We start from the raw sequence: 17341 nt of genomic DNA, 5'->3' as shown, positions 1-17341 counted from the left end.
GTTAAAGATATCAAAAGAAAAAATCTAGTATATATGATCAATATATTTGCCAGTCTCCTATCATCTGATCTGGAAGAGTAAAAAAACATCAGATAGAAAACAGCTTTTGCAATGAGTTCCTTAAAGCAAAACAATTTAAATAATCAGAAAAAGATTACATTCTTTCCAGAGACTGGAAAGACACATTGAGCTCAATTCTATTATAGTAATATATAGACAAGGCCATCTTGGAGTGTAGCCTTTCCTTGTCCTTAGAAAATACTGAACTATTAAAATAGCTAAATCATTTAAATTTGTAACTTATACACAGATTTTGAAGAAACAGTTTCTTGGGATTCTTTCATAAAAGCATTCTAGATACTTAACTATCAATACTTTCTGTATTAAAAAATGTGCAGATTTTCTGAAATTAAGGTTAAGACTACTTCTTGTCTAATACTTCTTGCTTTCTTAGGCTACTAGAAAATACGATCTATTTTAGGATGGGACATACTGTCTGTGTTAAGGCAGAGTAAAGTCCAAGGTACCTGATGCAATTTAAGAACATTCAGGCCATGTATCAGACATTTGTTTTCCAATTAGAGTAGCGATTATTAAAATAGACCCCAAAGTAAAAGAATGTTGCTTTTGCAGGAGTAAAAGCAGACCAAAAACTTCCCCTGGCTTTTTGTTTCAACGTAATCAATCTTGAGTGCTTGTATATGTGTTCTACTAAAGTGTGTAAGCATCAGTGCCAGGGGAGGCTTTCCCACTGAGCTATGTCTGTCAAAAACTCTAAATAAAATGCTTTCCATCTGCTTACTAGAAGCATTTTTCATAAAAATGCTTTATTAATATTATTACTTGTAGTTGTTTTAGTTACAAATATCTAGGACAACTACATTATATGTCTATGATATATAGCCTCTAATATAATCTTAGATTTGTTACATAAATCCAAACTGTTAATTTCCTCCATTTCAGAAGCACTGAGAAATTGACCTGATGTATGGTTTTAATACTCTCTGGAACTTGAGAGGGCTGGAAACCACAGTTTGACAATATATGAGCATCTGCAGCAGTACAACAGCAGCACTCTCCTCAATACTTGATTTGGGATTTTTCAATTTTCCTATTCTTTTAAGATGAATAACTGATCTAGAAACATAACAAGCTTGCCTTGATGTTGAACATGCTTTAGCAGGGTTTTTTTACCCAATCAGGACTTTCATCTTTTAACTAGTCTACTACTTTACCTGATGTTGACCATTTCCTCATAAGTACTCCACTGTTCAAAGGCTCAAATTAAAACTATATAGATGTCACCTGACACAAAAAGAACAGGTTGTATAATATCACTTAAACTGACATCCCAGGTTAGTTAGTTTTAAATTCTGCTTTCTGTGCACTGAAGTAATTTCACATTTTAATCTGTGGACTTGTCTGCTCTTTTATAGTTAAATATTATAAAATTACTAAACTACTCCCTTAATTTTTTTCTGTCTGGAATATCAAAATTGACAAAAAAGCTACACTCTGAATGTCTTCCAGTGAATTACCTTTCCATAATTAACAATTTCATCAGTTCTGATGGGGAGGACTTCCATCATTTTAAAGATCAATGAAAAACCAGTAAGAAAAATGGGACACTGTTACAGGAAGAAAGTTTCACAGCTATTATAAGTCATTTTTTCTACTTTTTACATCAACAAAGAAGGGTAAATATCAAACCACTGTCATAACTGAAATTAATACAGCAGTTTCTCCTCTGGAGCCACTGTGGTAAGCAATAGAAAGCTTAACTAGCCTCCAACACTGGGAGGGGATCCCTGGTAAGGGCTCCTTGTGAGTTAACTCTCATCAGCCCTAACGTGACTTCACTTTCCATCCATATTCATAAAAAGAGCATATTTAGAATAGAGAATTTACTTTGGTCAGAGCCTTTTCTGGTGTATATGACCAATCGGCTTCCTAATTTAGAAAGGCTCCACTGCTATAGAGTAAAAGTGATTTTAGCCTTTGTGCTCTGAACAATGTTTTAATATTTTTATTGGAAATAGAGACAGTTAAAAAGTTATGGGAAGTCCTTCTATGTCTATCCTTCCTCTTCCTGTTTCAGTGACTGCAGCAGAACTAGAAACCAGCTTCCATCAGCTGTTCCCTGACCCACAGCCTTTTCTCTGAGCATTCTCTACTACCACCCATCAGTGCAACACCCTGCTTTTACCATCTGCCTCAGCCTTGCTGCAAAATACCCGGTTAGCTGCTGGCATGTTTGGAATGTAGTGCAGACATCCAGCATTTATTTAGAGAGAAATTAAACAGATGGTTATATTTGACAGTTTTGGATGTTCTGGCAGATATATTTGGATATATTAACAGGTCATAATTCACAGGTGTCATACACACGTGTACATACTATTACTGAATTAGAGACTTAAATAATTTCTATTTCCACCTCTGATTTTTCCAGTATCACATTTAAAGTATTTGACATCATGTAGCAGGCAAATGCATTATAGTCACCTCTATCAAAAAGTCTGCAAAACTGTTACGCAAATGGCTAATAAAGTCTATTTTGTCCCACCTTTTAAGCTTCAGAAATGTAATTGTTGAGATATATATTTAAACAAAACAGCTAAGCACACTCTGCCAGGAAAAAGCTGAATAATCCTGTTTCTGTCTTAGTAAAAAATATATGCAGCTGATGGGGAAGGGAATAAATACACACAGTGATTGAAAAATCAGAAAATAACCTACCTGAAATATTGAAAATACTGAGATGGAGATAAGGACTAGCTTGAAAACAAACAGCAAGGCAGAAGCACAACCAGTACAAATCTAGTTTCTAAGGGGCTTGATAAATTCTGAAATATATATTGTCTTACAGCAGAAAAGGTCTAATAAACAAAGGAAAATCACATAGCACACCACTGCTACATTTAAAAAAATAAAGTGTGGTAGTACATCAACTGCTGTTTCTCTTCGTGTCTTTGTTTGCCTCAGCATTAATCTCTATCATAACATAGAACTTGACGCTTCCATTTATATTAGGTGTTGTGGTGGTGTTTTTTTATTTTAAACTGGGCATAATATATTTAAGATAAACTTTTAGAAGAATGTCATTGAATGGACTTTCTGATCAGAATTACCTTCATGAGTTTGTTGTTTCACTTCTTGTTTTAAGTGACTGTTTTTCTCTTATTTCAAAGTGTTTGAGTTCTAAGTTAGTTCCAGGAAAACATTTTAAAAACGCTAAGCCTACACAGTTTTTTTAGCCCATCATTAACATTCATATAATAATTAATAGTACAACTTTAAAATATATTAATTATACCGTTAGGCTAATTTAAGTATTAAGACACATTAACAAGTTATCATGAGATAAAAACCTGCCATATATGTCATGATTTAAGCCTACATGGCAGCTAAGCACCACACAGCTGCACACTCACTCCCCCCATGGCATGATGGGGGAGAGAATAGAAAAAAGTAAAAATGTGAAAAACTGTGGGTTGGGGAAGGGCAGTTTAATAGGTAAAGCAAGAGCCACACGTGCAAGAAAAGCAAAATAAGAAACATTCACTACTTCCTATCAGCAGGCAGGTGTTCAGCCATCTCCCGGAAAGGTGAACTCCATCATATCTAATTTGTACTTGGGGAGACAAATGCCATCACTCCAAACATGTATGCCCTCCCCTTCCTCCCTCCCTCCCTCCCTCCCTCCCTCCACTTTATATGCTGAGCAGTACATCATACAGTATGGAATATCCCTTTGGTCAGTTGGGGTCAGCTGTCCTAGCTGTGTTCCCTCTTGTTCACTTCTTGTGTATCCCCAACCTACTCACTGTTGGGATTGTGCAAGAAACAGAAAAGGCCCTGACAGTAACTAAAACATCCCTGTGTTATCAACACTGGTTGGGCACAGCAGAAACCCAAAACACAGCCCTCTACTAGCTACTATGAAGAGAATTAACTCCATCCCAGCCAAACCAGTACACATGTCAGATGATGCATCTAGTATCTAACTACCTCTGTGCATCTAATTACCATCCAGTAAAATAGATTCTCCCACAATAAAAAAATTTCTAGAGCATTTCACAGGTGATCCCTGTAATACACTTTGTATGTGACAATAAAAAGCATTCCATTATACAATACATCTTAGCAGTTTTCTGAAAGGGAAAACCTAATGAATTCTACTTTATTCATCCCAATAAAGCTCCAGTAAAAAACAATCTACTCATGAAGGTACCTCTCATTCATTTCTTGAATTATAAATTGATATTTTCCTTCTGTTTGATGTACTTTATTTTCCACCAGAGACAGCCAAGATCTGATACTTTAATTGAAGGTCATTAAGTCAGACTTGATGTTAGAAATAGTAATTATTCCTGTCCAGGGACTGAAGACTCCTGCTGCTCTAACACAATACCCAGAACACTACACTGCAGTAGCAAGTTATTACTTGTGTGTGCTTGAATTGATGTATAGGTGCATACTACATAGGTACTTTTACTTGAATTAGGAATATGCTTTTGAAACAAATATTTAGTTATTCCACCAGCCAGCACTTGGGATCACACCTCCAAATGCTCTTAGAGCATTCTTCTAGAGAAGATTAACCACAAGACACACTCCAAAGACCAGCAGACACTCCATCAACAGGACTAGATTAAACCTACGACCAAGTAGCCCCTCAGCTCTTAAAAATACAGCATGAAAGTCAGTTCCTCAGCACCAGTAATGTGTCTCTACAGATCTTTTGCTAATGTACACATAAGCAATGCCCGCTGAATGGCAGCCTACTACTTGAAAGCTGTGACCACTATTGCTTTGAATTTCTTCTGCCTCCACAAAACTGTCTATCATCTGACCCTTGCATAAGTTATGCAACTAAAAATTAGTAGAATTTAGCTCACAGATAGGTTAGTAATAAACCCAGGCACTTTCAGGCAGAATTGTCTTATCATAGTCCTGAAAGAGGAATACTGAATGGACTTTAATAATTATGACTGTGTAACATTGCACCCAATTATGGTAACTCTTGTACTGTGTATGGGCCTCTTACTGCAGTTTTACACAATCTTGTTTGGGGAGATGTTGTTTGACACAGTTCAGTCAGAGGGTATTACAAAGATCTTTGTAGTCTCACAGGCAAATTTATTGTGGAAAGCAGGAAGGGTTTCTATTTCTACAGAGAAGTATAGTGGTGCAGAAGTTGCAATGAAAAGGATATCTAAGATAGCTGTTAAAGAAAATTTTAGAATGGCCATAGACATAGTACTTCAAAATATTTCAGATTAGAATAGTGCCAAGGATTCAGGCACATAATCCATTAATGTTTTCCTGAAAAATGAGTTAAAAAGAGTACACTGAAAACTCTTCATAGTGCATAGCAAGTAATAAGCTTCCTGGTCCTCTGCATAAGTGTTATGTCATAGTTTTCAGAAATCAGGGATTAATTCTATCCCCCAACATGTAATTCTTCTAACTTGAAACACTTCATTTCATTGTTCTGGTCTCTGCTTATTTTTTAATATTAAAATGCCAAAACAAATTATTTACAGACAAATTTCATGTAATTTTGTTAAGTACAGCATATTTTGCTGTAACTTCATGTGATTTTTGGCTCATGTAACAAGTTTATGATGAGTTACAACTGGTGTCAGTTACAGAAAAGTCAGATGTTGCAAAATTGGTGGAAGCAAATTCTTTTTAGAAAATAATTTATCTATTATCCAATTTTTTCATTTCACACCTGTGACAAGACTGTGACCTGATTTAAAAAACCAAAAACCTCCAAAGAAGCCTCAGTCATGGCATTCGTTCAGTACACACTACAGTATCAGAACGCTGTTACCAGATCAACCTGAGAGAGAGAAGGAGCTCTCCAGAGGCCTTTTTTTCTCCTACGTGGAGAATGGCTGAGAAAACAACTGCATTTGCAAAATCTTACAGCTGTGTGAACTGATAGAAGTAGGTAAAGGCTAAACCAAAGGGAAAAGCAGTGAGATAACGCTGTCTGCCTGATAGCACTGACTTCACAGGAAAATTGTGTAACAGAGCACCTGTATACTGCCTCCCATTCACAGATGTTTGGTAAAGGAATGTGCAATGCAAGGCATTTGGAACCTAGAAATAAGAAAAACCTCATACCTTCTCCATTTATTCTACTATTATTAAAAATACTAAAATAAACTAGCTTTGCCTTTCACACATTCATATTTTTTTTACCCCTACTCATAGTGTCACACCTAAAATGAGACCATCCAACTGACTGAAGTAGGAACTAGGTTCTCTAGATTTGTTCAGCTTCCCATCTGAGAGTATGACAGAAAATAAGAACAGCCAGCTCTGAAGAAAGAGTTATCCTCAGAATCACAGAAGATGAGCGATCAGCATAAAGAATTTCAACATGTTTTTCTGAGGTTTATCTTCCCTTTGAAACCATACAAAAGAATTAAATCTGCCTTTAACTGGCAGAGATCAAAGGTATCCCTGCACCCGAAATGTAGCTTAATGTTTCATTTATTTCTGTGACGCAGAAAACAACAAACTCACACAGTTCTAAACAGTTATTCAGCCACCTGAAACTATTCCTCTGGGACAAAAAACTATTAGTAAAGGCACTCTTCAAATGTGCAAAACTGGAAATATGTTCACCCTACTGTCAAATGACAGGTGATGTTTAACCATAAAGTTTGAGCATGTCATTAAATATCTTCTTCTGGCACTTCCTCCCTTCTTCAAGAGAGACATCACCTTGCAGAGTACAAAAGAACTGGACACAGCATGGTACCCCCACCTTCTCCCTTATGAGCTCCCCTGCCTCCCTCGCTCCAAAGATGCAAAATAGAACCATGAAGACAGCATTATTATTCTTTTTCATTAACCAATACCTCAGGTCTTCACCCTAGCTTTTGGGATTTCATAAAATTCATTCCTACTATCTGAGAACAGCAGAAATTAAACTAGTCATGCATGTAATCATGCAGGAAGTTCCCTGACAACACGCTTGCTGCTCTCACAGTATCTCCATAAGGTGCAGAGCATTCTCAGCGCTGATTGATTTTAGTGAAAACTGAGGATGGAACGGAAGTATTTAAAAAGTGTTTATTTGGAATGTCATAACTGTGACAGCTACAGATGTATATGAGTTTTTAAATTGCCTCAGTGTTCACTCATCCACAGTGAAAGTCTGAACTGGTGACAAAGTAACTAAGGCAGGTTTAGGATCAACAAGTCCTACATCAGAGTAATGTAGAGCATCACAATGGTATTCTTACACATATAATTAACAAATAACAAGAAATTACTAATATTGGGATTCAGCTTCTGCTCTTGTCCCCTCAAAATCTTTTGATAGCTATGTGATACAATAAAGTTGCCAAAGCGAACATCTTGTTTTCATTAGGTCCTCACTCCATTTACACTTCTAAATTGTGAACATATTTGAGAAAGCATACTGTCTAAAAATACTCTCTTGCAAGAGTTACTTTCCTCCCTCAAAAGCAGTCCCTGGCAGGAAGTTCATATTTGTTCAGTTGGAAATACATCCACCTCCATAGCTAGACCATCTTCAAAAAAAATCTAATTGCTTGCTGTTACAAAAATCATACTTCAACCTCATTAAGAGGCTGTCATTAAATGACACTGGTTCTCCAGTGACACATTACCTTTTTCTGGTCTCTACTTCATGAAATCCTGTGGGAATTCTCTCTTCTCTTAATGTTATCTCACATTAAGTGCAAGGACTGACTCCTTTCGTTTTCTGGTGTATACCAACTTGTACAATCAAGACTTCTCCTTGTGCCAGCCATAATTTTGACCATGAAGAGATTAAAGTGAAATCAGACTATTTTTATTCCTATTCCCTTGATTCTAATGAAAGAGATTAAAAGATTAAAAGGATATTATTTCACTATTCCTCAGAAAAACTATATTATAATCTACAATCGATAAATGTTTTCAAAAGAGACTATTAGCTCACTTTTCTCCCTGAAAGTCAGTTCTATGTAAATACAGTGTTATGTCAGCATGAAAAAAAGGCAAGGAAACTTTGATTAAAACATGTCAATGCTATAAATACAGATAGAATTCTACTGTCTTCTGGAATGTGAGCTCTTGTCCTCAGGAGAGTTTTTTAGATTCACAAAATTAGATCAGTTGGTAACTGAGTTATTTTAATTAAGATACTATCATTCTGTATTCTTTCTGATTAATTCTGATAAGATCTGAATTACTTTGTTTGAACATCCATAATTTTTCCTGCCTAAATTGCCTTTGAAAAACATTCAGCTCTGTTGCCTATGAACAATTCAATTGTAACCGCCAGCCTATCATTTTAAATTTTATAATATAAAAAGCTTAACTTTAATCCTTATGATTCATCTATTGTCAAGTTGAGTTTTTATTATTCAAAAAATATAATTTCTAGTTCTGATGAATTAGCGTCTAAAGGCTAAATTGCTACACTTGAGTTCAAAAGCTCTTCCAAAAGAATCCTTATCCAACTATAAAACTGTTACTATTAAAATATCCAAAATCTGTAGCTTGCCTCTTAGCTTTATGAAGTTCTCTATTCCTACTTTCCTACTTGCTCAATATTTTTCATAAACACCATATTTGAAAAGTCACACTTATGAAATTCACAGATCAGCAGTTCAATTATTCACTTTGCAAAGAATTCTTGTATTCAACTGCAAAATAAAAACACCTGGGCAAAAGGGATAGAAGGTGGCATAAGAAAAGCAATAACTCAGGATGAATACTGGTTAGTGTGTAATAGCATGGTATGGTGCCTTCTAAAACCCTCACTCCGTCTATAAAGCCACTCTACATATTTCATATCAGAAACATACATTTCATCCTCTCGCTCCGTCTATAAAGCCACTCTACATATTTCATATCAGAAACATACATTTCATCCTCCACTGTTAAGAAAAATGGTCTCATCTCTATTTCCCTCTGAAAGGAAAATGCCAGAAGACCAAATTTAGAGTATTCAGAGAACAAACAACGTGCATTTAAGGTATGAGTTGGATATTTATTTTGTGCATATTTTGTAAAGGTCCCCACCCTTCTTTCTACAAATATTCAAATACTGATTAACTGACTTTTCTGAAGAAATATATATATATATATACATCATAAGCAAGCATTTTTCACATAAAGTTAGATTTTCAATGTCACTCTAAAAATGCTGAGATTAGAGCCATGGGAGCAGCACTCGAAGCAAGAATATCGAATTTCTACTGCACTTTTTTTATATTTACAACATTCCCTTTGATGTGATATTTCTATCCACACATTAGGCGTGTCAGGCTGGTGTTACTGCTTTAGTCTAAAAAGTAACATTTTCTGTATCATAAAATCATATCCAGAAAAGAGGTTAAAACAACATAACAAAACAGATCACACAAGTGCACAGCTTTACAAAATGTATTTCAGCTATGGAAATTCAACCTGATACTCCAGCTCTTGCTCCCTGAAAAAACTCTAAGGAAAATAGCAGTTTAATTTCCCTTCTCATCTTCCACACGGTTTTAATGTAACTTCTGCAGAGCTGCAGGTTGAAAACGTATTGAGCTTCTATGAGTCTTAACCTGTCTGCAAAATTCTGGAGTTACATGTTACTTGTATATTCCATTGTCCTGACTGTCGATTTTCAGAACTTCTAGGGAGAGACGATTCTTATTAATTTCTAAATCTGCTTATTGAACTGCAAACCCCATGGAATTTCACGTGGCGTTTCCTGCAGTGAGTGAAGTATTCTTCCCAATAATGTAAGCAATCTTTTAAATGCATGCTTTATGGGCTTTTTGAAGTATAGAGTTTTAGCCTTTAAAGACTATGCAGGCTGTATATAGGGAATTTTTTCAGTTAACAAAACAATCTGTTCTTACCCTTCAGCACCTCCATACACAAAAATCTCTGGAACACACTTTAAACAGGAGGCCTTGTCACCATTGCAGCATTGGACAGTTTTCAGTAAATTTGACTCCAAGGGAGAAAATCATTAGGGTTTTTTTTCTAGAAACGGTATCAGAGACCTAATTAGAAAAGAGACTTAAGCTGTTACATGAAATGAAATATTTTGTAGTACATTTGTCTTTTACTTGCTTATGCACCAATCTGAAACTATTCCTGACCCGCATTGACATAAACTCTCAGAATTTCTGCAGTTGTTTAGACTGAAACCATTCCAATTGTTAGTTTATGTGATGACACTTATTTCTGAAATGATCATTATCCTGTACAGTCATCCTTAATGTTTATGTAGTATACGGATATAAGATGTGACAAGTACTTATAGAGGTACTCTGTGTTATGCCCTGGGACATCTCCAAATAAAATTAGCTCGTTCTACCTGCTAAAGATGCTTTCTACTCACTCTGGCTGTACAGGTTTTAAATAATCATCCTCAGGATTATTTCTGTTGCGTGACTGTCATGTCAGCAATAATAAGTGATGAATAGAAAATTGTGGTCTACGTTGACTCATTTTTTCATGACAAATTCACAAAAACTTGTCACGAGTACCAGAAATTACCTAAATATTAATTTATAGAGGACAACAAATGAAATTCAAGTTTTCAAGTCAAAAATAATTCTTTAGTTTGTTTATTTTGTTTGCTTGCAGGGTGGGGAATGTTGGTGGTGTTATTTGGGGGAGGGGTTCGCACTAAAATATGAATAACGTATTGCTTCTCTTGCTGAGAAGTTACTGTATTACAAGTGTAAATTTCAATGGTTAAGTTATGTTTTCTTCTGGGCTGGTGAAGTAAACTGAAAACAAAATTTTAAAGGGAATATAGGGATAAAAGGCTGGACCACATACATACCACCACAAGGGGAAGAAAAAAGAAGAAAAAAGAAGGAATGCAGGCAAGTAAGTAGTCAGTAGAGGACATATCACTGTCTGAACAGTGGCTTTCCAGGATCCACTAAAAATCCTGTTAATGACAACAGGATCACGGTCAGATAAACATGATACTCTGTACTGGCTATATATTTTACATCACCACCAACCCCCACTTGCGAAATAAGTGAAATTGAAGAGTGCACTCATCTACATTAAGCTTGGTATTACTATCAGAGGTAGGATTCTAACATTCTCTCCTTTATCATCCAGCATACCAAATAAAACCTGTTTCATGTTCCACTCCTCCATCCCTATCACCTTACCCAAATATACACCTAAAAAAAAGGACTTCATTCCAGAGTCCCTGTAGGAGCAAGAAACAGCTCAGAAGCAGGTCTAATTGGTGTGGAAACTGTCCATAATATATTTTTTAATGATTGTAAGAGTGATGTGAAGGGAATATTTATCAGACATGGATTTCTTTTATTCCTGAAAGGTCATATTTGGAAGGAACTGAGATGAGTGACTTTGAACTTCCCAGTCTTCGTCTCTGCCTTCTTTTTGTAAAGACTGTTTTTTTCTTTCAGTCATATCAGTAGTCTTTGAAAAGTCAATAAACCTTTTTTTTTTACATCCAGCAACTTTAGAATTATTTTGAGATTAACTGTCAGGAGCTTTTACGTTTTGTGTTGTCATTCAACATACAGGCTGAACTTCAATTTTGGAGTTTTTCTATTAAACTATCTTTGAATAAAATCCTACTCAGTGCCATTGAGATGTGAGCAGACTTTGTATTAATTTAAGAAGTGTGGAGTCCACTTTCTTTCTGTTTGGATCCACAGACAGGCACTAATTCAAACTTCTAGTTACAAAGATAGTTTATCTACTAGCCTTTGCTTTTATTACAGAGGCCATTAAATGAATTACTTTTGCAGATTAAATTTACTGTCCCTGGGAAACCTATAATATTAAGATTTCTCCAGTTGCCCTATTAGGCAGCAATGATAAATCATATAAGATAACTATTAACAATTATTAAGTCTGCAGCTGATATGCAAGGTAAAAGTTGCTGCTGCTGTTGACTTCAACTAAGCCACTGCAGTTTTCATTAGCCCAAGATCTTTCCTCAACTGATGAAAACACCAGAATAAACAATACCTCTAGTGAATTTTGGGGAATTGAGTTTGACGTATACTAATAAGTAGTCCTTAAGACACAAACTTGTGTTTTAAACAGGCATTCCAATTCCAGTACTAATGACAAGCCTCTTGGTTTCTAAGGGATTTGATTGCAAAGAAAAGAATCATCAGCTTTTGTGTTCCAGCACCTGCTCTTCATGGACCAGGCAACAAACGAAAGGTCTAACCCTTCACAAGTATTTCAGACAAGGGTCAATAGAGAGAGGATGAACCCAAATATAATCATGTGAGCCAACAAGGTAAAAATTATTTACAATTGTGTATGTTATGAGTTCTCAAGAATAGTTGTATTCATAAATTTCACCTAAACACTTTAGCTTGAGCTCTTTCATCATGAAAGGTGAAAATAAGAAATGGTATTCCCCTTGGCTTCATCTGGACCAGTGCAGGAAAACACTCCTTAAGTATTTTGTTAATTTGCAATATAATAATACACTACTTTCCTGTAAGTTAGCAGTAATTAAACTAAAGTCTGACATGTCACTGAGGCTCTAAGTCAGCATCTGCTATCACAGAGCTATTATTCAATAGTTTACAGATTCAGACAGCATGTTACACCAGTGACTCATATTTTTAAGATTTATTGATAATCACAAGGATCATACAGTTGTTTTAATAAATACTATATTCATCACAAAATATCCACTTACGTGCCATACTTCATTTAGCAATAATAATTTTCATTTTTTCCCCTCAGAAAAAAAATTGTATTCAAGCACCCTGTTACAATTTCACATAGAATAGACAGATGTTCTTAGTGCACAATGCAACTTTGCTATTTTAGGTATATGCCCAAGCTTCATCCCTCCCTTCAGCCTTCAAAAAAGAAAAGCACCTTGATAGACATACATGAAATTTCTCATAGACATGTCACTCCAGCTGCCTCAAAGGAAGTAATTTATGTCCACAGTGTCAACCACCATGAGAAGGAAAGGAAATTTAACCTTTCTTGAGACAGTAGAAGCAAAGAAAATAGTTATTTAAACTTTCCCAAAATTTAAAAAACAAAAGTGGATCTAATCCAAACAACCACAAAAGTTAAAGTTAGGTAAAAACATGAATATTCCCCTTGCTTTCTTCAAAATAGTTCAAGGGCAATAATTACAAGTGCATCCTTTCAAGTTTTAATGCTGGGAGAACATATGTGCTAAAACATTTTCTTCATGAAGACAGAAAAATGGACAAATAGATACAGAAAGACAAGACAGAGAGAAACAGCTCGTTTGAATCAGTGGGCTTATATACAGCACTTGGTGCCACGCTATTGTGTTTGTTAGGGATTGGGTTTCATCCGTTTTAAAGCAAACACAAATAGTGATTTGGAACTAAAATCATCAAATATCTTGAGTTGCAAGGGACCTATAAGGATCAAGTTCAACTCTCGGCTCCACACAGGGCCAGTCAAGTCAGAGCAGGGCACTGAATGCATCATCTGGACACTTCTTGAACTAGATCAAGGCTAAGCCTTAATTCAGAACTCAGACAACATTCTTACCACAGAATGCTCAGGTGTGAGAAATTTCAGCGTTTCTCTCAATTTTATATTCTTCCAAAACACCTATCTTTTATAAATGTCCTACCTCAAATTGTTAGCATTAAATTACAGCAATAATAATGACTTATTGCTGACCCGTTATCTTTGACATTCCAGAATGACACAGAAGGGCTGAAAAATGTGGTATTACATTCAATTCTCTTCTGCAAGAACAGATCATAATTCTAGAAATTATAATTTTTCTTCTAATAAACCAATCATCATCTAACTTTTCTGTTCATAGATCAGTTCATGAAAGTTTCACATTACTACGCATATAATAAGGAAAAAGTTTATTAGGAGATATTAAGCAAAATATTTAAAATGCTTATCACACAAGGCACGCTACTGTTTAGCTGAAGAAAAGTAGAAACAGGCTTAGAATAGAATTTAAAAACTAGGAATAATTCTATCTACGCAAGAGACAGAAAACCAGATTTCAACTCCAAATCAAAATGGCAAGTCTGTGTTACATTTGTGTTGGTATAAACTTTCAGTACTGAATCTTAGGTATTGAAATGGCAGCTTAATACAACGTAACTTCAACCACAACTTCGTGCTGTTGACATTGAATGGTTCCTTCTACACAGCAGTCTAATGAGCACCATGCAACTTCAGTTTGCAAGGGTTTTGCTAGGTGGCTAATTAGTTTGTCCAGCTTTGACACATAATTCTTTATAGGTCACATATAGCACATTTGAGAAAAAGCTAGATGACATAGGTTCAGATGGTTTAAAAACCTAAAGTTATAGTAAGAACAGGTCCAGACAGAAATAAAGGGGGTGGAGGTTGGGGGGTGTGTTTCAGTTTTCATACATGCATTTCACCTGATAAACAGCAGAAAGAAATTCCTCTTGTGCTTACTCTTGTAAAGGTCTTCAGGACTTCACTTGCGAAAACCATTACTTGCATATGACAGCAAGGCTCCCTGTGTGTCATATGTGTCAGGATTTCAGTTGCCTCATTACCCATTTTGGATAGTAGAGCTTTACAGTTTTCCCAAAGTTTTAATTACTGTGTTACTGCTAATTGAATTACTGCATCCCCAGGCATTCCACAAAACCAGACTCAGTTTTCACTACTGCAATCCATTAATCTTTTGATAATCTCTTCTAGCTGGAGTATTATTTCCATGTTGCCATTCCCTTTGCTATCTTTACTCTCCCATTCCACTAATTTTTCACCCAATTATCAGTACTAGTACCACCACTGTCATTTATTAACACTAAAATAAAACTGACTCCTCAGTCTCCCACTGAGACTGCTGCTTAATTTCCAGTGTTAATTACCAATATAGTATTTCAGAGACATCATTAGTGGATGACAGTCATAATTAGGCATTAGTATAAAAATTTATTATCTAGATATTTATCACAACTGAATTTTGCACTGTGTAGAAGTAGAAACAGTTGAAATAGGTAATTAACTCATCATGCGTAGAAACATAGTCAGCAGAGTTCAAGAGGAGAAACCAATGCTTGGCTTCTACCACAAACTACAAAATCTAAGATTACACAGCATGGTTTTGACTTTTTCTAGACAGCTAAGTGAAGATTCCTTTTGTATACTGTACTTCTGTATTAATGAATTTCTACTCGTTCTTTTCAATGGGCATTGGTAACACTAGAGTTAGTAAATTGTCTTGCAATATTTCCCACAAAATAATATTCTGCAATGCAGAAGAGAAAGCTTTTTGACTTTAATTACTAGCTCATGGGCTCAAATTGGTACCTGGGAAATCTCTGAGGAACACGAACACATTGGCTGAGCTTTCTCCCTATACACAGCTTTACAGATATTGACACCAAGAACCCATTCCCTGAAAGGCAGGCTGAGACCACTGCAGTGGCACTATCATCTGTCAGGTATTTTTCCACTCTGGCAACAAAACGCACTTCGTATAAATCCAGGTTTATTCATTTCTAGTGCATTGGCCAGTAAAGAAAAATCTAATTAACTGAACTGCAGTTAAAAAAAAAGAAATCAGCTGGACTGACTATTTATCTTCAGTTGTTGCTTCATATCATGTCTGGTTTACAACTGAGCATTTTCATCCTAGTAATTTGTGAGGCATGTATAAAGAGCTGACAACACTAGGTGCCAAAGAAGCAGCAAGCTTTCTACTCTAAAGCCAAACACCGTGCTTTATCTGTAAAATTATAGGTATGATCTTCACCAGAGGACTAAAAGAGTCTTCTTTGTCCTTAGTGGGCTATATCATTAGATAATATTACTGTTTTTATTGCCTTCTCCATCCCTTGTTGGAGAACCAGGATGGCAAAAGGAGCACAATTTCAGTTCGACAAAATTCATTGAGCTAATATGGTTAGTACTGGAAAAAGACAATTACTTCTCACTTCTAAATAAAATAGCTGTCACAGAAGAGAATATATAATTCAAAGCTATTAAAAAAGGGGTTAAACTCTTTTGGACCTGTAAAATAACACCTGTCCAGACTCACTAGATAGCACACTTGCTAACCGTGCTTCTCAGCCAGGGTCAAAATGAAAATGTACCTACCATTTGTGAACAGAGAAGCACAGAATTTGCCTACTGAGTGAGTCAAATGTCAGGTCTTTTTTCAGTACTATATAGATTGGTGCCATCTGTTCAGAGCACTCTTAGTTCTGGCTTAGGTATGAGAAATTAACGACTGAGAAGAGACTGAATCTTCATCTGTGTTCCTTAATTGTACTAAGAAAGATCCTTACATGTCATTATCATAAGGATTATATATCTATATTCCTGTACATTATTGTAAAAGCTTTTTAAGAAAAGTAAATATTTTAGGGAAGAGCAGCAGCAGGTTCTATAAATAAAGTCACAAAGTTATTTTCCCATAAGATTTCTAAAATTCTACATACATATATGTGCAAGTTTAGAAGTGCTAGCATTCAACAGAAGAGGTTATTTTATTTAGGAAATGAGCCTTTAAGTATTACAGAAACAAGATTTTTGCACTGAATAGCCATTCACATAAAGAGAACCTTTTGGACAAAGAAGATCTTTATACAAATCACTTTTCAGTCAGAGGCTTTCTGTACCCAGATATATAAAATTTATGTAATTGAGATTAATGGAAGAGAATTTTTTAAAAGACAATGAGAATCTAAGCTTTGATGTCTCATTTCCTCAGCTCCTACATCACCAGTGATGGGAGAGAATAAACATATCAGGGAGTGAAAACTGTTCCTATCATTATTATATAAGTGAAGACAATTTTATTGGTTTTGTATATAATAATATGCATTTTATATATATGAGAATTCTGAGCCTTGTATGCATCCCAGTACAAACACAGGAATTATTGATTAGAGACTTACTGTGAAAAACCATAGTCAGACAAATAACAATATAGTTCAGTATTAAAGAATTCATAATGCTACATGTGGATCCTGCAATTTATTCACAGCCATAACTAGTCCACCGACTGAATTATGATTCCAACAAGTGTTTCTGCAATCAAACCCAAATTATTTGATGACAGACCATAAGTGGATGCACCACCCAGACTGGGAAAAATAATATCTAAATCATTTCTGAACTGGAATATGTTAATAAAATCCCCTTTAAAACACTTTCATGATTTCCCAGGGGACTACAAAGTATTTATGCACCTAGAGTTTGATGAAGGACTCTAGTAGCTAGCACTCTTCCAAATGCAATCACAGAATTCTCTTGCATGATAGAAGCTAATTATCCAAAATATTGCTAATTGTGACTCTTAGTTATGCTACTGTTAGTCAAAGATATTCTGCTAAAT

Source organism: Gallinula chloropus (genome assembly GCF_964237585.1).
Source record: "Gallinula chloropus genome assembly, chromosome: 4".
In the NCBI taxonomy this organism is placed as follows: Eukaryota; Metazoa; Chordata; class Aves; order Gruiformes; family Rallidae; genus Gallinula; species Gallinula chloropus.
Note: the sequence above shows the minus strand (reverse complement) of the source record.